At 36.0% G+C, this 26,096-nt stretch overlaps 1 long non-coding RNA gene across 1 annotated transcript in view; it reads left to right on the top strand.

The window, feature by feature from the left end:
* Positions 1-25,539, top strand: part of LOC117979079 (uncharacterized) — a 50,121-nt gene extending 24,582 nt beyond the window's left edge. Inside the window, exons 2-3 of the long non-coding RNA XR_004669719.2 lie at positions 20,551-20,671; positions 25,429-25,539. This is a non-coding gene — a long non-coding RNA (uncharacterized LOC117979079). The remainder of the gene's footprint in view (positions 1-20,550; positions 20,672-25,428) is intronic.
* Positions 25,540-26,096: the final 557 nt, after the last annotated feature.

Below are 26,096 nucleotides of genomic sequence, written 5' to 3' on the forward strand. Positions count from 1 at the left end.
TGCCACAAAGTCTGCTTCTCAATAAATGTTATTGAATGAATGAATATTTAATAACATACAGTTGAAAACATAAGTATGTTTTCACAGTATGTACTAAAAAAATATTTAATGTAAGTAATATTATTCCCATATTTTAGATGAAAAAATGATTTCCAAAGATATTAAATTCATTGACCTGCATAACGTAATTTTACTTGGCAAAGAGAGAGGCAAAGTATTGTCATAGGAGAACAAGAATATTTGTGGAAGCAAAAATAGGCTTAACTCCTGACTTCTCTATGGACTATATTTGAGCAAATCACCTAAATTTTCTCATCTTCAGTACTTTTCCCTTCTACTGAGGTTAATACTTTCTCATTTAAAACGTCATATTAAACAATTAATGGAGTCATTATTTAAAGCAAGTGCCACATGGTAGGCACTAAATAAATGTTTTTATTTCAATTACTCTTAATATTAGAATTATTTTTGTATTACTTTTCTTATTATCTGTATCTTGATTTCACTTTTCTCTGATGCAAAATTTTGGGCAGGTTTTATTTTATTATGCTGCATCTATTGAGAAAATCATGACATTTTTGTTTTTAGTTTTGTTTATGTGATGAATCACATTAATTAATTTGCATAGCTTGAACCAACCTTGCATCCCAGAGATAAAGCCTACTTGATTACGGTCAAATAGCTTTTTGATGTGCTGCTGAATTCAGTTTGCTAGATTGTTGTTGAGAATTTTTGCATCAATGTTCATCAAGGATATTGGTCTGAAGTTTTCTATTTTTGTTGCATCTCTGCCAGGTTTTGGTATCAGGATGATGCTGGCCTCATAGAATAAGTTACAGAGGAGCCTGTCCTCCTCAATATTATAAAATAGTTTTGGCAAGAATGGTACTATCTCTTCTTTTTACATCTGGTAGAATTCAGCTCTGAATCCATCTGGTCCTGAGCTTTTTTTGGTTGATAGTCTTTATATTATGATTCAGTTTTGGAACTCATTATTAGTCTGTTCTGGGATTCAATTTCTTCCTGGTTCAGTCTTGGAAGGTTATAGGAGTCCAGGAATTTATTAATTTCTTCTAGATTTTCTAGTTTGTGTACATAGAGATGTTCATAGTAGTCTCTAGGGAGTATTTGTCTTTCTGTGGGATCAGTGGTAACATCCCCTTTGTCATTTCTACTTACGTTTATTTGGATCTTCTCTATTTTTTCTCCATTGGCATTGATGCTATCTTTCTGGCATTTTGTTGGAATTAGAATACATGTATTTTAAATTTTTATTGTAACCTGCCCATCACTTTCCAAATGAAAAAATGGTTGAAATTCAAAATTTTAAATGTGAGAGACTTGTGAAAAACAAAATAAGCAATTATAGAAGGCTTTTAGTTTAACATTCAATAAATAATTTTGAGACAAAAGTTTTGAAATAGAAGTTTTTATTAAAAATAGTCAATAAAACATAAATACCATTGAGGAGAGTGTCAGAGATTATAATGGTAATGTTACAATAAATGAATCAGGATGAATCTTCTAGGCTATATTACTTGGGACTTTATTACCAAGAATGGGAGTGGGGAAATTATTTAAACAGAATAATAGATTTATGTATTTTAAATTTATTTCTCACAGTGGAATGGAGTGGTGTAAGAGTAGAGTCATAAATACTTCATTCAAATTCAAATGTCCTATTATTGTATGTTGTTTGAGACACAGTGCTTGTGTATGTCCAGGGAGTAGCATGACAGCCAAAGGGGGTTGATGGGAACAAAAGCACTATCATGAAAGTTGCAATCGCAACTCAGCTGCTAATGCAATAATGATCATACTGACTCAAAAATGAAACCAACTTTCTGTGTCAAGTATAAGTTCTGGATTCCGTAAGCAAACTGCCCAACATGTATCATTTTACTCAGTTTTGAAAGAAATGGTAGATATTTTTGTGTCAGTTTAAGAAAACAAATTATTTTTCTCTCAGTGCAAATTTCATGATAAAGACAAGAAATTTTGAATGAACACATCTTGATGATAAAATACATTTTTCTTTTTAAGAAATAGAATTCTGTAGGGCTTTACTTTGTATGTTTAAGAAACCATCCTGAAGCATTATGTTCTAACATACTGGTTAACATCTATTTTTCAAAGTCCATTAATCAAAGAAATTTCAGGCAGAAAATGAGTGTTTTCTTTTCTTTTTTTAAAAAAATTAGAGATCATTGGGCTATTTTGAAGGCTAGAAAGACATTATAGCTGGAAATAATCTCAATATCATGAAGAAAAACATTTATTTCATATTTGAGAAATCTAAGGCCTAAATTAAAAAAAGCTATAACCAAAGTCTCATAATGATTACCTTCATTGGCTAAGTTTTATCATATTGTCTTGACTGCTAATTAATTGTGCTTTAAATTGTAGCTCAAAAACTTTTCAGTGAATTTTTCACAAATGATATTGCTACATTGATTATGTAGCAATAAAAACACTATTTCATCTGGTAATTTAGAATTTCAACTAATTACTTTTTGTGTTTTTAGATAACTTAATGACTTACATGTTATTTTTTCAGAAGAAAACAAAGTTTACTTGCAGAACAAATAACATTGACATTCAATGAAACCCAATTTTAGTAAGACATATATACTTTCCTCAATGAATTCATTATCTAGTAGTGAGGCAGACACTAAGAAATTGATTATATATATTTTTAATAATTGAAATAATAGAATGATAGAAATAAAAGGCTTTTTTGAGCAGCAATTTGATTGTGCAGCTAAAAAAACATGATATGTATGATATGCTTTAAAACTGTAGTATAAGATGCTTAACATAGGGCTTTCTGAAGAAATCCTGCAATTGGGGATTTTTTTAGTAACAAACTGTAAATAGAATAACATCGTTATTACAGAGAATATCTACTATCAGTTTGGACCCTAATTTAGAAATGACTTTTACTCCAAATGGTTTGAATACAAGTCTTTCCAATAGAGAGACAATATGAATGTAAAATACTTAAATAACTCTCAAAACTCAGGAGTACAAAACGATTTGGCAATTGCTCTCATAAAAAGATGTTCAATATTATCAACAATTATAAAAATGAAAAATAAAACTGCAATGGAAATTCAATGCATATCTATTAGAACTGCTAAAATGGTGGGGAAGGGGTCCTGTTAAGCCCTCCTTCGGGCTATGGAAATGCATACATGGCACCATTAACTGAAGCAGTCCAAGGAATCCACTAGTGAAGGAGTCATTTCTTGCCCCCATCTCCCCTCCCCAGGGCACTGCTGCATATGCTCTGTAATACAAAAGAGGCATGCCCTGAGTAAGAGTCTATCTGCCAAACCCTGCTCTTAAAGACCATCTACTGGATTGCAGCCTGAATTATACCACCAAACAAAAATAAATTCCTTCAACACACAAAGCCCATGAAACCCAATGCAGGAAATTATCTACAACTAAGGAACCCATACGGAGTCTTGGCCCTTTTGAAAGCACACAGAAACAGACAATCTACTATACACACCATACACCACGGTTAAATTCTCAAGGGGAAAACAAACAAACAAACAAACAAACAAAACAAGAAGCCAATTTAAACAAAAGCAATTTCCAGAAAAGAAAAGAAACACCAGTGCCCTCCGATGAAACAGAATCAGTGCAAGAACTTCAGCAATTCAAAAAGTCAGAGTGCTTCTTTATCTTCAAATGATTGCACTAATCTCACAGCTATGGATTCTAACCAGATTGAAAAGTCTGAAATGACAGACATACAATTCAGAATCTGGGTGGCAGGAAACAATGAAATTCAAGAGAAAATAGAAATCCAATCCAAGGGAGACAGAAAGATGCTCCAAGACATGAAAGATGACACTGTCATATTAAAAGAAAAAACAAACTGAACTTACAGGATTAAAAAATTCACTATAGAAATTTCAAAATACAATTGGAAGTCTTAACAGCAATAGACTAGATCAAGCTGAGGAAAGAATTTCAGAGCTTACAGACTGGTGTTTTGAATCAACCCAGTTAGACAAAAAGAAAAAACAATTGAAAAAAAATCAATAAAGACTCTATGAATCATAGAAAAATCTATGAATCATTGACATTTTTGAGAGAAGAGTAAGCAAATTGAAAAACATATGTGAAGATATAATCCACAAAATATTTCCTAATCTCTCTAGAGCAGTTGATGCAGAAATTAAAGAAATTCAGAGAACCGCTGTGTGATACTATGCAAGATGACTGTTACCAAAATACATAGTCATCAGACTTTCTAAGGTCGATGAAAAAGAAAATATCTTAAAGGCAGCTGGACATAAGGGTCATATCACTTACACATGGATTTATATCAGGCAAACAGTGAACTTATCAGCACAAATTTTACAAGTCAGAATAGCTTGGGACCTATTTTTAGCACTCTAAAAGAAAATAAATTCTAACCAAGAATTTCACATCCCACCAAAGTAAGCTTCATAAGGGAAACAGCAATAAACTATTTTCTGGGCACACAATTGCTAAGTTTTTTTTGACAACAGACTAACCTTACAAGATATGATTAAGGGAGTTCTGAACATGAAAACCAAAGAACAATAACTTCTATTACAAAAACACACATAAGTACATAGGCCCAGGCCGTATAAAGCAACTGCACATTTAAGACTACAAAGCAACTATCTAACAATCCCATAAAAGACTCAAAACTTCATATATCGGTATTAACCTTGAAGGTAAACAGTCTAAACACCCCACTTAACAGGCATAGAATGGCAAGTTGGATAAAAAACAAGACCCCAAATTCTGCTGTCCTCAATGACCCATGTCACATGGAATGACACACATAAGCTCAAGGTACAGGATGGAGTAAGATCTATCAGGCAAATGGAAAACAATAAAGAGCAAGGATAGTTATTCTTATATCAGATAAAACACACTTTAAACCAACAAGAGTAAAAATGGACAAAGAAGGGCATTACATGATAAAAGTTTCAAATCATTAAGAAGACTTAACAATCCTACATATATATGCACCCAACATTGCAGCAATCAGATTCATAAAATAAGTATTTCTATACCTATGAAAAGACTTTGAAAGCCACACAATAACTGTGGGGGACTTCACAATCTTATTGAAGGTGTTAGACAGATCATCAGAGCAGAAACCTAACCAAAAATTCTAGATTCAAAGTTGTCACTTGACCAATTAGATCTAATAGACATCTACAGAATAAACTATCCAACAATCACAGCAAATATGTTCTCACATGCACACAGAACACACTCTAAGATTGACCAAATGCATGGCCATAAAGCAAGTCTCAATAAATTAAAAAATATCAAAATCATACAAAGCATATTCTTAGACCAAAGTGAAATAAAAATAGAAATCAATAACAAGAGTATGTCTCAAAACCACACAATTACATGAAAAGTAAACATCTTGGTCCTGAATGACTTTTAGAACAACAACTAAATTAACTCAGAAATCAAAACAACATTCTTTGAAATAAATAAAAAAGGAGCAAAAATAACAAAATCCCTGGAATGCAAGAAAAGCAGTGTTAAGAGGAAAGTTTATAGTGCTAAACACCTACATTAAGAAGATAGATCTCAAATAAAGAATCTAACATTGCACCTAGAGGAACTAGAAAAATAAGAACACACTAATTCCAAAGCGAGCACAATAAATGACAAGTAAAATCAGAGCAGAATTGAGTGAAATTAAGACCCACAAATCCATACAAAGAATCAATGAAACCCAAAGCTGGTTATTTGAAAGGATAACAAAAAGCAATAAATTGCTAGCTAAATCAATAAAGAAAAAAAGAGATGATCCAAATAAATACAACCAGAAATGACAAAGATATTCTAATTAATTCTACGGAAATACAGAATATCCTCAGACACTATTATGAACACTTTTATAAACACGAACTAGAAAATCTAGAGGAAATAGATAAATTCCTGGAATTACACAATCTCCCAAGATTGAATCAGGAAGAAATTGAAACTCTGAACAGACCAACAATGAGTTCCAAAATTGAGTCAGTAATAAAAAACCCTACTAACCAAAAAAAAAGCTCCATACCAGATGAATTCACAGCCAAATTCTACCAGACGTACAAAGAAGAGCTGATACCAATTCTACTGAAACTGTTCCAAAAAATTAAAGAGAGACTCTTCTCTAACATATTCTACAAAGCCAGCATCACCCTGATACCAAAACCTGGCAAAGATACAAGGACAAAAGAAAACTACAGAAAAATATTCCAGATAATCATAGACTCAAAAATTCTCAACAATATAGTAGCAAACTGAATCCAGCAGTATATAAAAAAGCTAATTGACCACAATCAAGTAGACTTTTTTCCTGGGACACAATGTTGGCTCAAAATATGCAAATCAATGGATGTAATTCACCACAAAAATAGAAATAAAAGGAAAAACCATATGATCATCTCAGTAGACACAGGAAAAGCTCTCAGTAAAATCCAGTATCCCTTCAAGATAAAAACCCTCAACGAACTAGGCATTGAAGTAACATACTTCAAAATAATAAAAGCCATCTATGGCAGACCCATGGCCAACATCATACTGAATGGGCAAAAGCTGGAAGCATTCCCCTTAAGAACTGGAAAAAGACAAGAATGCCTACTCTCACTGCTCCTATTCAAGATAGGACTGGAAGCCCAGAAATAAATGAAAGGCATTGAAGTAGAAAAAGAATAAGTCAAATTATGTCCCTTCATTGATAATATGATTCTGTTCCTAAAAACCTGCAATGACTTCATCAAAAGGCTTTTAGACCTGATAAACAATTTCAGTAAAGTTTCAGGACAAAAGCCACATATAAAAATCAGTAGCATTCCTATATATCAATAACATTCAAGTTGAGAGCCAAATCAAGAACAGAATCCCATTTACAATAGCCACAACAATAAAATATAACACCTAGGAATGTATCTAACCAAGGAGATGAAAGAGCTCTGCAAGTAGAACTACAAAACACGACTGAAAGAAATCAGTGATGACACAAATGAAAAAAAATTCATCCTCATGGACTGTGAAAATCAATATCATTAAAATGTTCATAATGCCCAAAGCAATCTACATTTTCAATATTATTTCTACCAAACTACCAATATCATTGTTGACAGAATTAGAAAAAAAGTATTCTAAAATTCATTTGAAGCCAAAAAAGGGCCCAAATAGCCAAAGCAATCCTAAGTAAAAAGAACAAAGTCCAAGGCATCAAGTTATTTTACTTGAAACTATACTATAACGCTGTAATAACCAAATAGCTTGGTACTAGTACAAAAACAGACACAAAGATCAATGTAACAGGATACAGAACCCAGAAATAAAGCCACACACCTACCACCAACTGATCTTCAAAAAGGTTGACAACAAAATCAATGTAGAAAGGATTTCCTATTTAATAAATGGTGCTGGAATAACTGGCTAACCATATGCAGAAGAATGAAAGCAGACCCCTACCCATCATCATAAACAAAATTAAATCAAGATGGATTAAAGAATTAAATGTAAGACCTCAAACTATAAAAATCCTAGAATAAAACCTAGGAAATACTCCTATGGACATCTGCCTTGACAAATAATTTATGACTAAGTTCTCAAAAGCAATTGCAAAAAAAAAAAAAAAAAAAAAAGAAAGTGGAACCTAATTAAACTAAAGAGATTCTGCACAGCAAAAGAAACTATCAACAGAGTAAATAGAAAAAAACACAGAATGGAAGAAATACTCACAAACTATGTATCTGATAAAGGTCTAATATCCAGAATCTATTAGGAACTTAACAAGCCAAAAACAAATAACCCTGTTAAACAGTGGGCAAAGGGCCTCAATAGACACTTCTCAAAAGAAGACATACAAGTGGCCAACAGACATATGAACAAATGCTCATCATCACTAATCATCAGAGAAATTCAAATCAAAACCAGAATGAGACACCATCTCACATCCGTCAGAATAGCTATTACTAAAAAGCCTAAAAACAACAGATGTTGGCAAGGCTGGAGAGAAAATGGAACACTTATACACTGTTGGTAGTAATGTAAATTAGCTCTGTCACTGTGGAAAGCAGTTTGGAAATTTTTTAAAGAATTAAAAATAGAACAACTATTTACCCAGCCACCCCATTATTTAGTGTATGTATACCTAAAGGAAAATAATTTTTCTACCAAAAAGACCCATAAATTCTCATGTTCATCATGTCACTCTTCAAAATAGCAAAGACACGAATCAACCTAAATGGCCATGAACAGTGGATTGAATAAGGAAAATGTGGTACATATGAAATACTACACAGCCATAAAAAGAATGAAATCACATCCTTTGTAGTAACACTGATGCAACTGAAGGCCAAACATTATCCTAAGGGAATGTTTGACTTCAAAAGGCAGCATGAGGGAACATTTTCTGCTGGTGTAATGCTTCTGTATCCTGATTGTAATGGTGGTTACAAAATCTATATATAACTTAGATTCATAGAACTATATACCAAAAATATCTACTTAATTGTATATAAATTTAATAGTAATAACAAGAAATGACATTATTGTAATAATACACCACTAATTCAATGACTATATTGGAAATACGTGGACTCCAAGTGCTGGAGAGAATGTACAGGAAGTGGAACTCTTCTATTTTCTGAGGTAAATCACTTTGGAAAAGAGTGTTACATCTTTTTTTTTTTTTTTTTTTTTTTTCAGACAGGGTCTTACTAGTCACTCAGGATGGAGTGCAGTGCTGTGATCATGATCACTGCTCACTGCAGTCTTCAGCTCCCCAGGCTTAGGCGATCCTCCCATCTGTCTCCTGAATAATAGGGACTACAGGTGTTAGGCACCACACCTAGCTAATTTTTGTATTTTTGGTAGAGACGAAGTTTTGCCATGTTGCCCAGGCTGGTTTCAAACTTCTGGACTCAAGTGATTCGACTGCCTCAGCCTTCCAAATTGCTAGGATTACAGGATGAGGCACTACTTCCGGCCTTATATCCATTTATAGTAAACACAAGCCAACATTATGACCCAACATTTTACTCCTAGATTATATAGTTAAGAGTGTGTATGTCAATCAAAAGCATATGTTAGAGTGCTCATAGCAGCTTCTCATAATTCCAAAATGTGGAAACAACTTTAAAAACTAGTAACTAAAGAATGTTTAAGTGAGGTGCAATAGATTTACATAATAGAGTTCTATATAAAAATAAAAATAAACAAGCTACTGATAACACACAACAACATTGCTGAATCTCACAGATACGTTGAATGAAAGAACATAAACACAAAGAGAATATTTATATAATTCACCATGTATCTCAATGACAGAAAACATTCATCTCTGATAATAAAAAATGAGAACAGGAATTACCTCTGGAATGTAGTGGGTGAGTTGGAACAGGAGGAGTCATTTTTTGTTGATGAAAACATTCTATATCTCAATGTGAGTAGTGGTTAAATGGTTACAAACATGTATAAACTTCATTGAGTTATATGTTTAAGATTTGTATACTACACATACACTATATTCAATTTTAAAAGAATACTTTTTAAAAAGGAGATAAAAAGAAAGGATTTTTTTTAAAAGAAAAAAGGAAAAGGAAAAGAGAAAAATTAAAAACTTTCAGGTATCCCTTTCTATAGAATTCTAATTATCTAAATGCTGATACTAAAGTAGATAAACATGGTAAACCTCCTTCTGCTTTGAAAATATTCTTTTTCTGGCTTATCTTCATATGCTATTTATTCAACATAGGTATTTAATTATTCCACGACCTCAGTTATTAGTCACATGAATATATAAAAAAGCATGCCGATTGGACAATTTAGTACTAAGAAATCTTCCTGAGCAGCTAAAGTCCTGAACACAGTCTGCACCATCTCTGCATTGCATCTGACAATCTGCAGAGTAATCAGATAGTTGCTTGTATAGCTCATGCATGTGCAACTCAAATGGACACTTTATAATTGTATTTTATTTCATCCTCTTGATTTATTCAACACAGCAATTCTAGCTATCTGGTAGTCATGGACCCAAAAGAGGAAAATAGAATGATTGAGGGAACATCTTTTTCTTTATCTTTATCTGGTAAAGTCTGTGATTGTTAACTCACTATTGCCACGAGCTTCTTCTCAGATCTCTGTTGTATTGTAGGGTACAAGCCAGGGACAATATAAGCGTTTCTTTTTGCTTCCTCTTATGAGAGTCACTAAGGTGAGATTTGAAATTTGGAGAGAAGAAGACACCACAATTCTGTTGATTTATTTTCAGGCATATACATGATCAGAGGGCTCAGGCAGGGAGCTAAGTAGTTTCTAAAGCAATGCCTGAGAATCACCAATTTTGGTGCTTAATGGAACATAGACACTGGCATCTGTGACCTTTGCTCCCCTAGACTTCCCTAGAGCCAAAGTAGGAACACCTCACTTAAGTAAGGGAAGACTTCCTAGAAGAAAGGACATTTAAGTTGATAAATAGAATTGGCATTAGTTTAATAAAGTTGGAAACTGAAATATTACAGGGGTCCTCTAGAAGATAAATATATCTAATCTTTTCCCAAACAATACCAATTGATTAATTTAGAAATATCCTCAGAGATATGAGAAACATTCTGTAACAACACACAAGCCTGTATATTTGAAAAACAATTCTTTCACAAGGAAGAAATGTATTTAAGACTGGAGTCAATCTTGGATCCATTTGCACAATGCCCATGTTGCACTAATATATTTAGACACGCTGACAGGTAAACCACCTCTTGGCCTTTCAACAGGACGTACTTTTAAACTCATCTGTATTGAAAGGTGCTAACAACTTATTTAGTTATTATTAGCTACTGTGGCTTGAGAATCAACTCCCTGCCTGGTACTTTGTTTGGCATTTTGTGTTTGTTATTGGATCTAATGTTCCCCTCAAAACAGTTCTATAATAAGGAACCTATTTCACCAAGAAACATAAAGGCTTGCTGAACTGCAAGGCTTTTCACTGCACTTACGTGTCTTTTACAGATTGCATTTGTCTCTATACAACTTGCCAGTGGGCATGCATCTAGTATGTGCCAAACAGGGGAATGATTCTACCTCTGAATGCAGGACTTGCATTATTTTCCCTACTATACAATGGCTCCAAAGACAAAGACATATTTCTCGATCTCCTATAACTGATGTGAATCAATTGTATTTATCTTTTGGAATCCTTGGAATTAGACTACATTTATTATTTTATAGGAAGTAATATTTGTTGAGGACATGTCACGTACTAGGTCTTTTGTTACTTGTTTTATAAATACTGTATCATTTTATTTTTAAGCCTTCTGAGTAAATATTTTACCTGTATTGCAGGAAATAACTAGAAACTCAAAGAGATAAAATTTCATGGAGTTAATAAAAGTGGGAATTTGGATTTGAACTTTGTCTGGTTTGGTATTAAACCTCTATGTTTTTTGCAACTGTCCAATAAGTGTGACCTCTAACAGAAAATTCTAAGAGATATATTAATAGTAATACATGTTTAAATAAAAGTAAATTTCTCAGTGACAGTAGATTTAATTCAATGTGTTAAAGAAACTGAAAATTCATTCTGGCAAGCTGCTGAGATAATACATCAGGTTGGGCTGTGAGATATAAATTAACATTCACTAGAAATTAAGTATAGGTGTTATAGCTGAGATAGGAAACTAGGTAAACAAACCTAGTTTGAGAGATGAATAGTTGGTGCCAAATAGGATGCTTATCTAGCTGAAATCTTTACAAGCAAGCTGCCTTAGTTTATGAGCCACTATGTGGTTTTATGAAACAACAACAGATCTTTGGACTAGCTGGAAAAATGTTATCCTGGTGTCTGGACATGAAGAGGAGGTTCCATTGTTGAAAGACAAAAACATCCTCATAGGTGGGAATTGAACAATGAGAACACATGGACACAGGAAGGGGAACATCACACACCGGGGCCTGTTGTGGGGTAGGTGGACGGGGGATGGATAGCATTAGGAGATATACCTAATGTTAAATGATGAGTTAATGAGTGCAGCACACCAACATGGCACATGTATACATATGTAACAAACCTGCACATTATGCACATGTACCCTGAAACTTAAAGTATAATTTTAAAAAAGCAGTAAAAATAGAGTTTGTTTAAAAAAAAAATCTTTGTTTTCTATAAAAGAGGGAAATAATATAAAGAAAAAGGCATTTTTTTGTACATAGACATTTTTCTAGCTGGAGACAACCGTAAAATCAGTAAGATAATGTTATCATATAGATGTACAAGTGGAGAGCAAGAGAAGATTTACATATCTAAGCCCACAGAGCTTATTAGGTGTAATAACTTAAGTTTCCTTTTCTGAGCCCAGGGGGTGAACCTAGATGATCCTCTTTCCAAGAAATAGTTATTGATTTTTTACACACAAAGGCATGGTGCTACACAATAAGAGTACATTTTCCATTCAGGCCACAGAAGAAGTGAGTCTCTCATTGGATAATATTTATAATTCTTTTCTTATTTCCACTGCTTGAGCAATATACTGATCGTGACAGAGACAAATGCAATCTGTAAAAGACACATAAGTGCAGTGAAAAGCCTTGCAGTTCAGAGAGAAAGAGATTGATCAACAACTGCAGAGGCTATTGTTGGAAACTAAAGCATATTGTGGAATTCAATTAAGGGTTTTTGTTAATTAAAGATTGTTGCTGAAGCAAGTGAATAAACGAATACCAAAATATACTAAATAAGAGCACTAAAGAAAAAATGTCACATTCTCACCCACATGCTGAAGACTACAAACAGACAAAAATAAAATTTTGGGAATTTGAAAGACAAATTAACAGGATTAGCCTGGAAGAAAATAATTCTTGCATAAATGTAATTACACATTTATTATTGAGTTAGGAAAAAAATATCAAAATGTGCTTGTCTTAATTTAGGGTTATCAAAAATGGACAGAAAAAAGAACTTGCATACATACAGATGTTTTTTGGGGAGATGATCTATGGAATAACAGATTGTAGAGCATGAGACAGGAAAAGAGGAAAAGCTAACTTAAGGTCTATTATTGTTATGCCATCTGTAGGCAGCATGAGACTTCTGACAATCATAGAGGATGCTTTTTAGATTGTTCACCTAAAAAGCTAATGCCTTTTCCTACTGTCTGCAGTAACTGTTAGTTAAAGGTTGCCTTGAGGATGATAAGCCCCTGCCTTTCCAGATGAAATTGCCACTGAAGAAGACCTGGCAACAGAATGCAGAAAGTTGGGCGGAGTTGACGCTAGGTGAGTCATTGGCAGCAGGAAATGAATCTGAGCTCCTCATAACAGTTCACAACAGCTGTGGCTGCATCTGAGGTGGGCTGAGGGGGCATGTCATAGGCACCAGAGGTATCTACTACAGCACTGTATTTCCTATATAATTTGTTGTAAACAATTTTTATTCAAGACACTCTTCTTTTTTATGCCTATAATTAAGAGAATGTACCCATCCAGGCTGTAGGTTCATTCCTATCTACCTATAAGTGGGTCCCATTTACACTTCATAAGAGGGTCTAATGGCCAGCCATGCCGAAGTCAGAAAAGCAGCTAGCCCCTGCCATTTACTCCCTTATCTGCCTGATTATTTAATGCTTTTTGAATGCTTCCTGATTGATTCAATTTGTATTTTGCTTCATGTTGCACTTCTTCCACATGATTCCAACTATTTATTCCATGTGCTGATGGAGATGACTTATTCATGAGTCACACAATGATCATTTGATTATTTGTTTAAATTGTAATACTGAGCAAGACAATTTCAGTGATCATTTGCTTTAAAAATAAAAAGTATTCTAGCATATTATTAATGAGCTTTTAGATAATGATAGTAAAAGGAAAAATGCATTTTATAATAAAGAGATAATGAGTTAGTTTTTGAATATGCTGTTTGTTAAACAGATAGCAGAAAAAATTAATATGCAAAATAAAACTATCTCTAAAACTAGAGATCTAGATTTGGGAATTATTGATATTAGATGACTAGAAGATGAATTCCCATATGTAAAACTGAGAAATAAAACAGATGAAGATAGATTTCTTGCATGTGCATACAGAAGGCAGAAGAAGAGTAAGACAGACAGGAAATAGGGTCAAGATTTTGTTTTTAATTTGCATGTATGTTTTAGGAAGAAGAGAAAAGAAAGATTTAATTAAAGTGTTGAGTATTAGTTGTAAATTTGAAATCAAGAAGTGACAAAGGACTCTATATTTAGCAATATGCCATTTTTCCCCTCATGAGTGCTTTTGGCGAACTGATGGCAAAGGTTTATTTGCTGCAGAAGGGCTAGAAAGGGAGTACAATCTGAGGACATGGTGAGAAGCCTGAAACTGAAACCCATAATTTTGAGTGTCTCCTATTATCATGAGTAGATTTTTAATTTAGCATAGTTTCATTTTCATAGAATTTTAAAGAACTTCTCTAGTGAGAGAGAAACAATGGAGACAGAGAAATTGAATCCATTACAGGAAGGCAATCATTGACACATAAATTGATGGAAGAGTTAATCACATAAAAGTAGGCATATAATGCTCCCTTTTCAAAAAGGTGTGAGACAGATACAGTGAAAATACAAACTATCCATAAATCAACTGAGGGGAAGTTGTAGATATGATTGATGATCCTAGTACTCACAGGTAGAACACAAAAAGCATAAGTTCATTTGTTAGGGGGAGGTGGTGTTTTGGTACTTGAGAAGAGTAAAATTAATAATGAAACTGTAAATGATAGTACATATTTATGAGATAACAGTAAGGTTCTGTTTATATGCCTGGTAGTAGACAAAAGGTTTAGGATTTCTGTGGATTATGAGTGTCTCAGAAAGTCAGGATGGGGTGCTAACCATTGCTTTGCCACTAGCTGAATAACCAACAAGTCACTTAACATCTCCCCATCTTAATGTACCTTTTTCTAATTTTTTTTGATGCTGACAAAAAAGCTTTTTAGAAGTAAAAGTGATAATAATATGATGAAAATGAAGAGCGATGAATCCAATAAGATTTACAGAGGAATTAACCCTTGACAGCTGTGTGGGATGGCCTGTGAAATATAAACACCTACACACCAGGAAGGCCTGTCTCCCTTGAGACAAAAGAGTGGACAGAGAAGAGAGTCTTAATGGTCATAGTGGCAGGAAGCAGACAAATGCCTAGGCAGATATGGGCAGGTCTGCAATGAAACCCCACCACCTTCAAGCCAAAAACAGCCAGAAGGCTGAAACACCCAACTGTTCATTCTGGATGAAAAATGTGACACAGAGTGAGAACTTCTTTTCCTGTTTTCTTTCCCTTTCCTGGTTGGTTCTTTCTGAATAATGCTTGATGAATCAAATGTTTCCTTTTCCCATATTACCTACAGCCTGCTCCTCCCCCATCCTGTGCCTATAAAAACCCCAGATTCAGCCACCCTGGGGGAGAAACAACCCAAGCATGGGAGTGGGGGACCATCCATTTCCCCTCTGCTGAAAGTTATTCTGTCAATCAATACAATTATTCTCTACCCTCCTGACTCTTTGAGTCAGAATATCCTCATTTTTCTTGGACATGAGACAAGAGCTTGGGACACACTGAATATGTGTATAGAAAAGGCTATAACATCGTGGCCCTCTGCCCTCTGCTGGAGGAGGACAGACACACCATGTGACAGAAACACTGGCAGGGTTTTGCCTGCCTTGATGCCTTGGGCCGAGGTGCAGCAAGGGAGCGTCTGGCCAGGTGTTTCTGGCTGGCAAAAGTGATGGAGAAAAATCCTGTGTCATTTTCTGGGGGATCATCTGGGATCCCTGAAGGGTGAGTAAATGTGGAACTACACTCTTCATTGTTTTCTAAGGCTTCTTGTCCTCAGACTTTTTACTAAAGATATATGAAGGACCAAATCTCCGATTAGCTAGTTAAGAGTGAATAGCACTACTACAGAGGACAGGATGTGGGAGAGGACACTGCCACCACCACCCTCTTTGCTCTCAGGGGTTGGGAATGTCAGTTTCAGTATAATCTAGTCTTTTTTATGGCATTTTCCTTCTTTATTTTAGGGCGTCATGGCACCTATCTTTTCTTTGACAATGTTGGGGTGTTGTTGCAAACTAGAGACATAACTGGATAGTTATGTTTCTATAACTATCCAGTTATAGTCATCAAAATATGTAATTCAGAACAGTCATCAAAAATTTAATTCAGAATAGTGCAGTTTTCATCTATTCTCAGAAGCAGGGAGGAGTCAGTGATTAAAAGTTTTTTGTTTGTTTTTTCCCTGTTGAAGGAACCAATTTGCATGAGAGCAAGAGACTTTTTCCCCAGGCATCTTCCCCTCCCTGCATTAAAAGATGTTTTTACTTCTTTTCTCCACCATGCTAGGAGTTAACACAGCCCTGTGAATACAGAAAACTTTTCTATGTTTCTTTTTTTTTTTTTTCTGGAAGACATGTTCCTAGGTCAGGTCCCAAATTCTAAGGGACTCCCTGCTCTCTCCCTTGTTTGAGGAGGATTCAGTTCCACAGTTTTCACCTTAGCTTTTGGCTTATGGTAAGAAAGCAGTGAAAGAGCAGCCCTCCTGGCTGTTGACTGCAGTCTGGCAAGGGCCACCTGGGACTTATCTTAATGAGTCCATGTACCCTCCTGAGGTTTTTTTTTGTCCCAAACTCAATTCCAAGCTTCCAGTTGAAGCCCTAGAAAGGAAAACTGGATTTGAGGGATCCAGAGGCAGATGACAACAGAAGTCAAGGGGCACAGTACACGTGAGTATGACTAATTCCAGCTGATTAGTGCCCCCCCCCGGCCCCCCTGCCCCATTTCATGGATGGAAATCATGCTCGTATACATGGCATAGATGAGATCTAGGGAACTCAAACGTTACTGACAGCGGGGAGGATAGGCCAGTGCATAGGTGAGTGCAGATGAATCCTACCCTGTTGGTCTCCCTGTTATATGGGTGAAAACCACATTGGCAACCACAAGTGGTGCCTACCGAGGTTGCCAGGACTCAGAAATATAAGTGTGGAAGAAAAAACGAGGACACATTTTTGTCTCACTCTCTCACACACTCTGTGTATTCACTGGGAAGAGAAACAAACTACAGAAGATATTTTTCCCCTATTTCCAGATGGGTAACCAACCATCGTCAGTCTGTATTTCTCTTGAATGCATCCTGAATCATTGGGACTCCTGTGGAAAAAAAAATGCCCAATTTCTCCTGTTTCCTCCTCCATCCTCTCTTTGTGGATGAGTAATTGTGTGTCCATAACACAGGACCCTCCCCTGGGATGTATTCCCCAAACTGAGAAAAATTTAATTTCCCCAAACCTTAAATTGTTTGGTTTAAAAATGAATCAGGAAGAAATTACAGATCTAACTACGCAAGTCTCTTGAGAAGGGACAACTTTTACAGTATGCAAATAGAACCTATTTGTCTATTCCCCCTTTACAGGACTCCAGGGTCAAAAGGGCTCCATAGCTCAGGGAAAGGAAACCCAGCAGCCTGACATGCTGACAAAAGAGTAAAAGCCCTTACCAGTCAGAATTCTGGCCTCTCTCTCTCTGTGCAAACTGGTTGTGGGAATGGTAAAAATCACTGTGTACATACTCTGTAAAGTTTTGATTAATGGAAATAAGAATTTGTGAGGCTAGTCTTATGCTATAGCCAATCTGGTGTGCTTTGTGTGTCTTTCTTTATGGTTCTATCAGAAAGAGGGTTACCTTAGGATAGAATGCTGGCCTAGGACCCCATAAGCTCACTGTTCAAGCCAGCCTAGCAAACTGGTTAGTAACAACTTTTCTGCAGGTCTCTGAAGAAAAAAACAAACAAACTGGATGAGTTCTCCACCTTGTTTTACATCCTTGGGAGCTTGACCTTGTAACCATGTGGCAGTCCTTTCTTTTGATCTCTGCCATTTTACAATGACAGCCTGGGTTCAACCCTGCCTAAGGAAATGAGTACTTTCTGGTTAATATCTGTGTGACATTTGCTGATTCGCTTCCCTTCCATGAACGACTTCTAGAATCCTTTCTTAAATCTTTCTTTCTCTGAGCTACCATTGAAGATTCTAGATACTGTAAAAACTCCTTATCACCTCTTTGAAAATACCTCATACACTCGCAGTTAAGTCATAACCGTAGTTAATGCTTGTTGGTTTCATCTGTGAGGTTACTTCTGGTAAAGTTCAAAAGCCAGAAATTTTGGCCACTTCGCGTGGCTAAAGTCGTGTAATAATGGATTTAAAATAATTTTTTAAAAGAGTGCTATGTTTAAAACTCAGCTTAATTAAAAATGGATATCCAAGCTATAGATATATTAACAGGGCCTTTATGTCTTTTTTTTTTTAATCTTCTTGGATCTTGTTTTGCTGGAAAAAGGGTTTTTTCTTCTCAGTCAATTGAATTATCTTTATTCACTTTTAATGCACACACGAGAGGCCCTAAGGTAACTTCTGATAGCTTGGGACTCCTTGGGAGAAACAAAGAAGGCACCACAGACCCAATTTTGGAAAAAAATATCTGTTTTCCTCATGGAACCCCAAGAATTAAAAGTGGATAGATCCCTCTAAAAATCTGTTTTTGTCTTCCAGCTATACCTGATTATTAAACCCTAAAAACTGAATGTTTTCCTAGTCCTATTTCTTGAAAGGCTTCACCATGAGGCCAATAATTCAATTAAGAGATTGGCAAGTAAAAATCTTACAATTACTGGATCTTCTTCTGCCTGTCTGCGTATATGGTTTATGTGTGTGATGTTCATATACAAAAGAGCTCTAAGTAATTGGCATGCAGAAAAATAAGTGCTTAGCTCAAATATTTTTAAAGAAAAGGCAAGCTGTAATGTCTTTCAGTTCACATGACTTTACTATTTGAAAAATAAAAACAGTATTAAAGATTATTGGTAAAATACAAATGTTTTCAAAATGTAAAATTGTGGTCTAAATTATGTTCAGATATTAGGTTTGCTAAATGCTTTAAAGTCACAAACTGCTTCTTTGGCTTTTGAAAATTGTTCAATTTGCCTGCTTTACAGTTTGGTAAGGCCTGGAGACATATGAAACTAACCACGCCCCCAACTATGCTGGAAAGAGTCAGACCTCATATGCACCTAGTACGTAATTAAAATAACTTACCAGGTTTTACATTAAAAGTAAAAATTGCTAAGAGTTACCATTATTACATGTAATTGTTATACTGAGACTACTGAAAATAGATTTACATTCAAGGTATGTAAGGAAAGTTAAATGTGATTTTACTAAAAGATTATAAAAAGACATGACAATGTAAATTTTTGCCTAGTTAGAGGGTTAAAGGATTGTCTTAAATTAGATAAGATAAAGCTGAATGTTTAAAAAATTTATGAAAGATTTGTAAAAATTAATCTTAGCAAATAAATTCTTTATGTGAACATATTGACAAGATTCAAAAGAGTATTATATGGTTTTTCTGTAAATTGAGCATTGAAATAAAAACACAAGGTTTTCTTAAGGCACTGATGTCCTTTTTAACAGAAATTTGCAAAGGATTATAAAAGGTTTATAGGAATCTCACCTCATGGTCAAACTGATTAAGATTGGATAGAATTATCTATAAGGTTTCATTTAAAAATTGGGGTTAAGATTGTTAGTAGACTAATGCAAGGGTGAAATTTGGCTTTCTCTCCCTTGAACAAGATTTTTGTGTAATACTAAAGGATAATGAATGATTTTTGTTTGCCTTGTGAATGAACTACCAAAAAAGAAGATAACAAGAAACAAATTGTTTGGAAAGTTAAGTCTTCTGTCTTAATGAGTAAAGGTTTTTGCCTTGTTTGAAAATATTTGAGTCATATTTTGGCTAAATAAAAAACTTAAGGTAATCTGGAGTTCTATTTAATAATATGAAGTGTTTAAATCTCTAAAATATTTAACAGGCTTCTACAAATTAAACTTCAGCTTCAAAAGTTGTGTTTTTTTCTGACCCCTAAACTTTTGAATGCTACAGAGGCCCCTGGAGCATCCAAAAGAGAGGTGAACAGGGCTATTTCACATGCTGAGTTACATGGGATTGCCAAAATAAAAATAAGGTTTAATCTTCTTCAAGTTATATTTTAGTGAGTATTAATATCTGTTTCAAAATTTTATGGCATTTATAAAATTCTAATGTCTGTGCATATGCTACCAATCATAATAAAGGATATAATGTTAAGTTATTGTAAATCGCAGATACAACCTACTTTCTTTGTCAATCATGTTTTTGACTGTAACTCCTCTGGACATTTTGTAACTCACAGACAATTGCTGTCTTGCTTGATCCTTTACAAAAGAGGGTTTATAATCAGCTCTAGGACTTCGGCAGGTGCTGTCAAATGCAGGTTTCTGATAACTTTGGATGTTGTGATAATGGCATAGAGGAAAAATGTACAGGACTCATGAAGAGCTGTGATGTTCATGAATATCAAGCAGAGCAAAAGTAAGTGGAATGAACTAAATAGAAAACTGAAGTAATCCTTTTTAACTTTTTGTTTAAAATATTGTCGAACCTTGTTTTATTTTCCAGAGTCAAGGAAAATTTGAGCTATCTGCAACTTTTAAAAACTGAGTAAAGTATATTCCTGTGAATAAAATTTGAAGGTAGTTGTTTCTCCTTACCTGGTTTCTCCAGAATTTGGAAACTATTCGTGAGTATTCTTAACTAATGGCAATATAGTTATTTGCAAAAGTACAATAAGAATCCATTTTCTTTTGCAGCAGGACACAACTGGACAAAAAAAATTGTTTTATCAAGGGTTTGACTAGAATGGTGTGCTTTCCTTCAGGGAATTAAGCTTAACAGAACCAATATAAATCCCTTGGGAAAACTGGCCTCATGCATTGTCTACAAAGTCCCTGTATGGGGTTCTTGACCTGTGATGAGTAAAGAATGTCACATTCTAACAGGTCTAGGAGCCTCAAGCTATCTTTGGACCTCAGGAAGAGAGGAATTTACCTGACTCACAGATATTTCAGCATACAAACCCATTGCTGGGCTTGGCTTTAAAAGGTCTTATCTGAGATTCATTGTGAAACAGAGTTCCCTCAAAGCCAATCTAGAAAAGCCTATGGGAAAATAATTATTCTTGCTGTACTTTATGCAATTAATCAGGCCAAGTATAAGACTAAACTTTATTTTGCAAACAACTCAGTTCTGTCATAATTTGTTTTTTTAAAAAAATAAAGACTGGAGAGAGACAACTTGTGTTTCAAAACTTATAGACTAGTCATTAAATTCTAGTCTCACTAGTAGTTTAAGTTTTTATCTGTATTTTAGACTAACCCTGTGGATTAGTCTGTTCTCAAGATGCTAATAAAGCCATACCCAAGACTGGGTAGTTTATAAAGGAAGACGTTTAATTGATCCATAGTTCTGTATTGCTGGTGAGGCCTCAGGAAACTTACAATCATGGCAGAAGGCACTTCTTTACAGGGAAGCAGAAGAGAGAATGATCACTGAGTGAAGGGGAAAGCTCCTTATAAAAGCCATCAGACCTCATAGAACTCACTCACTATCATGAGAATAACATGAGAGAAACTGCCCCCATGATTCAATTATCTCCACCTGGCCCCACCCTTGACACATAGGGATTATTACAATCCAAGGTGAGATTTAGGTGGGGACACAGAGCCTAACAATATCATATCTTCCCCTGGCCCCTACCAAATCTCATGTCCTCCAATTCAAAACACAATCATGTCCTTCCAATAGTCTCCCAAAGACTCTACTCATTCCAGCATTAACCCAAAAGTCCAAGTCCAAGATCTTGTCTGAGACAAGGCAATTCCCTTCCACCATTGAGCCTGTAAAATCAAAAGCAAGTTAATTACTTTCTAGATACAATGGAGGTGAAGGCATTGGGTAAATACACCTGTTTCAAATGGGAGAAATTTGCCAAAAAAGGGGCTACAGGCTCCATGCAAGTCAGAAATCCAGTAAGGCTTCCAAATCTTAAAGCTCCAAAATGATCTCCCTTTGACTCCATGTCACATATCCAGGTCACGATGATGCAAGAGGTGGGCTTCCACAGCCTTGGGTAGCTCCACTCCTGTGGCTTTGTAGGGTATAGCCCACTCTCTGCTGCTTTCATTGACTAGCATTGAGTGTCTGTAGCTTATCCATGGGCACGGTGCAAGTTGTCAGTGAATCTACCATTGTGGGGTATGGAGTATGGTGACCCCCTTCTCATAGCTCCAATAGGCAGTGCCCCAGTGGGGACTCTGAGTGGGGGCTCCAACACCACATTTCCCTTCTGCACTGCCTTAGCAGACGCTCTGCATGAAGGCTCTGTCACTGCAGCAAACTTCTTCCTGGACATCTAGGGGTTCCCACACATACTCTGAAATCTAAGAAAAGGTTTCCAGATCTCAATTCTTGACCTCAGTGTACCCATAGCCCCAACACCACATGAAGCCACCAGGGGTTTGGGCTTGCACCCTCTGAAGTAATAGCCTCAACAGTGTGTTGGCCCCTTTTAGCCACAGCTGGAGTTGAAGCAGCTGGGACAGAGGGCACCATGTCTCAAGGTTGCATAGAGCAGGGGGCTCTGGGCCCAGCCCACGAAACCATTTTGCTTTCCTAGGCCTCCAGGTCTGTGATAGTAGTGGCTGCTATGAAGATCTCTGATGTGGGCTGGAGTCATTTTCCCCCTTGTCTTGGTGGTTAACATTTGGGTCCTTGTTACTTATGCAAATTTCTGCAGCCAGCTTGAATTCCTTCCCAGAAAATTGGTTTTTCTTTTCTACTGCTTTGTCAGGCTGCAAATTTTCAAAACTTTTATGCTCTGCTTCCTCTTGAACACTTTGCTGCTTAGAAATTTCTTCTACCAGATAATCTAAATCATCTCTTTCAAGTTCAAAGTTTCACGGATCTGTAGAGCAGGAACAAAATGCCACCAGTCTCTTTGTGTATCAACTTTATTCCAGTTCCCAACAAGTGTCTTATCTTCACCTGAAACCACCTTTTAGCAGGCATAACTATATCCACCAGTTATCTGGGCATGTCAGCAGCCTTGGGAATCTTGAGCTGTCTTTACCCCCTTGTTTCATTTTGATACATGTCTTCTAATAATCTGGTTTGTCTCTTCTTGCCTTCGGGCCATCAAACTCCAAATGTTCATGCAACTGGAGCCTCATATTACGGCTGCCATTTACCAGAGACCCTTAGATAGGCATATGAGAGAGATCTGACTGCTCTCTTTCCAAAACAGCTTACCTGTCAGCAGAAAGCAGTTAAGAGTGATCACGATCCTTTTCCTAAGGGCAGTGTACCTCTTGATAGGGGAAAATTAATAGTGGCAGGAGACAGACAAATGCCTAGGCAGACAGGGGCACTTCCCTGGTAAAACCCTACCTTCAAGCCAAAAACAGCCTGAAGCCTGAAAAACCAGACTGCTGGTTCCTGATGAAAAACACAACCTGGAGTGAGAAATTCTGTTTCTGTTTTCCGGCCCTTTTCCATTTGGTTATTTCTGAATTATACTTTTTAATCAATTGAATGTTGCTTTTTCCAAGACTACCTATGGCCTGCCCCACCCCCATCCTGTGCCTACAAAAACTCCAGACTCAGTCATCCTGGGGGAGAAACGACCTGACTGCAGGAGTGGGGGACCACTCCTGTGTCCCCTCTCCCCAAGAGCTGTTCCGTTGCTCAATAAAATTATTATAGCATGGTACTGGTACCAAAACAGAGATATAGATCAATGGAACAGAACAGAGCCCTCAGAAATAACACCACATATCTACAACTATCTGATCTTTGACAAACCTGAGAAAAACAAGCAATGGGGAAAGGATTCCCTATTTAATAAATGGTGCTGGGAAAACTGGCTAGCCATATGTAGAAAGCTGAAACTGGATCCCTTCCTTACACCTCATACAAAAATTAATTCAAGATGGATTAAAGACTTAAACGTTAGACCTAAAACCATAAAAACCCTAGAAGAAAACCTAGGCATTACCATTCAGGACATAGGCATGGGCAAGGACTTCATGTCTAAAACACCAAAAGCAATGGCAACAAAAGCCAAAATTGACAAATGGGATCTAATTAAACTAAAGAGCTTCTGCACAGCAAAAGAAACTACCATCAGAGTGAACAGGCAACCTACAAAATGGGAGAACATTTTTGCAAAAATATCCAGAATCTACAATGAACTCAAACAAATTTACAAGAAAAAAAACAAACAACCCCATCAAAAAGTGGGCGAAGGACATGAACAGACACTTCTCAAAAGAAGACATTTATGCAGCCAAAAAACACATGAAAAAATGTTCATCATCACTGGCCATCAGAGAAATGCAAATCAAAACCACAATGAGATACCATCTCACACCAGTTAGAATGGCAATCATTAAAAAGTCAGGAAACAACAGGTGCTGGAGAGGATGTGGAGAAATAGGAACACTTTTACACTGTTGGTGGGACTGTAAACTAGTTCAACCATTGTGGAAGTCAGTGTGGCGATTCCTCGGGATCTAGAACTAGAAATACCATTTGACCCAGCCATCCCATTACTGGGTATATACCCAAAGGACTATAAATCATGCTGCTATAAAGACACATGGACACGTATGTTTATTGCGGCACTATTCACAGTAGCAAAGACTTGGAACCAACCCAAATGTCCAACAATGATAGACTGGATTAAGAAAATGTGGCACATATACACCATGGAATACTATGCAGCCATAAGAAATGATGAGTTCATGTCCTTTGTAGGGACATGGATGAAATTGGAAATCATCATTCTCAGTAAATTATCGCAAGGACAAAAAACCAAACACCGCATATTCTCACTCATAGGTGGGAACTGAACAGTGAGAACACATGGACACAGGAAGGGGAACATCACACTCCGGGGACTGGTGTGGGGTGGCAGGAGGGGGGACGGATAGCATTAGGAGATATACCTAATGCTAAATGACGAGTTAATGGGTGGAGCACACGAGCATGGCACATGTATACATATGTAACTAACCTGCACATTGTGCACATGTACCCTAAAACTTAAAGTATAATAATAAAATTAAAATAAAATAAAATAAAATAAAATAATTCTCCACCCTCCTCACTCTTTGATCATCAGCATATCCTCATTCTTCTTGGATGTGAGACAAGAGCTCAGGACCTACTGAACTTGTGTACAGAGAAGGCTGTAACATCATGCCCTCTGCCCTCCCCTGGCAGATGGTAGCCACCCCATGTGACAGAAATGTTGGCAGGGCTGAGCCAGCCCCAAAGCTGCAGGCCAAGGTGGGGCAAGGGTATTGTCAGCTGGGTGTTTCCAGCTGGTGAAAGTGATTAAGATAAGTCCTGCATCAATGGCAGATTAGATACTGTCTGTTCTATGTATCTCACATGCAAGGGGCCCTGTAAAATGAATTTTTATGTTATTGTCTACAGAAAAGCTACCCTCTACTGTGAATATACATAGGAAAATGTCCTCACTGTGACCCATCATGGGTGGACTAGGAAGTCATCATGTTTAATATGAAGATTGGAGTCTATAGATATGTAAGTTTACACATTTTGTTCCTGGTCAAATTAATCAGTCAAAAAGTTTGAAGATTGTGATATTCATATTTGAGATTTTACAATTAAAATCAGTGTATAATTTCCTAAGAGAAATAGTAAGATATGATGAAAAAAATGCAAAGATGTTTTGAGGAAAACCCCAGACAATATTAAATATCTAGGGTCTGTAATTTTTCCCTAGAAAAAGCATGTTATAAATTATCCATTCATATTATTAGTTTTAATCATTTCCTTTAGTTTAGATTGACAGCTTCCTTTTCTCACAACCCCAATCCTAATACTTTTGAATAGAGGCAATTTGTAAAGACATGCCCTGAGGAAAGTTATATTCATGCACCATGCTTTCCTAGTATTTAAATCAAAAAGAGCCTTCTATTATTTGACAGAAAAGTAATGAATAAAATAACAGCAGGATGAAAGAAACACTTTCTAGGAGGATATAGCTATTGATAACATAGAAATAACTTCCTATCTTTGACAGTCAAAATGGTTCACAGTTAAAAATCTTATAAATGTATTTTGTGGGATTAGAGATG

The sequence above is a fragment of the Pan paniscus genome, chromosome 12 (genome assembly GCF_029289425.2).
Source record: "Pan paniscus chromosome 12, NHGRI_mPanPan1-v2.0_pri, whole genome shotgun sequence".
Classification (NCBI taxonomy): Eukaryota; Metazoa; Chordata; class Mammalia; order Primates; family Hominidae; genus Pan; species Pan paniscus.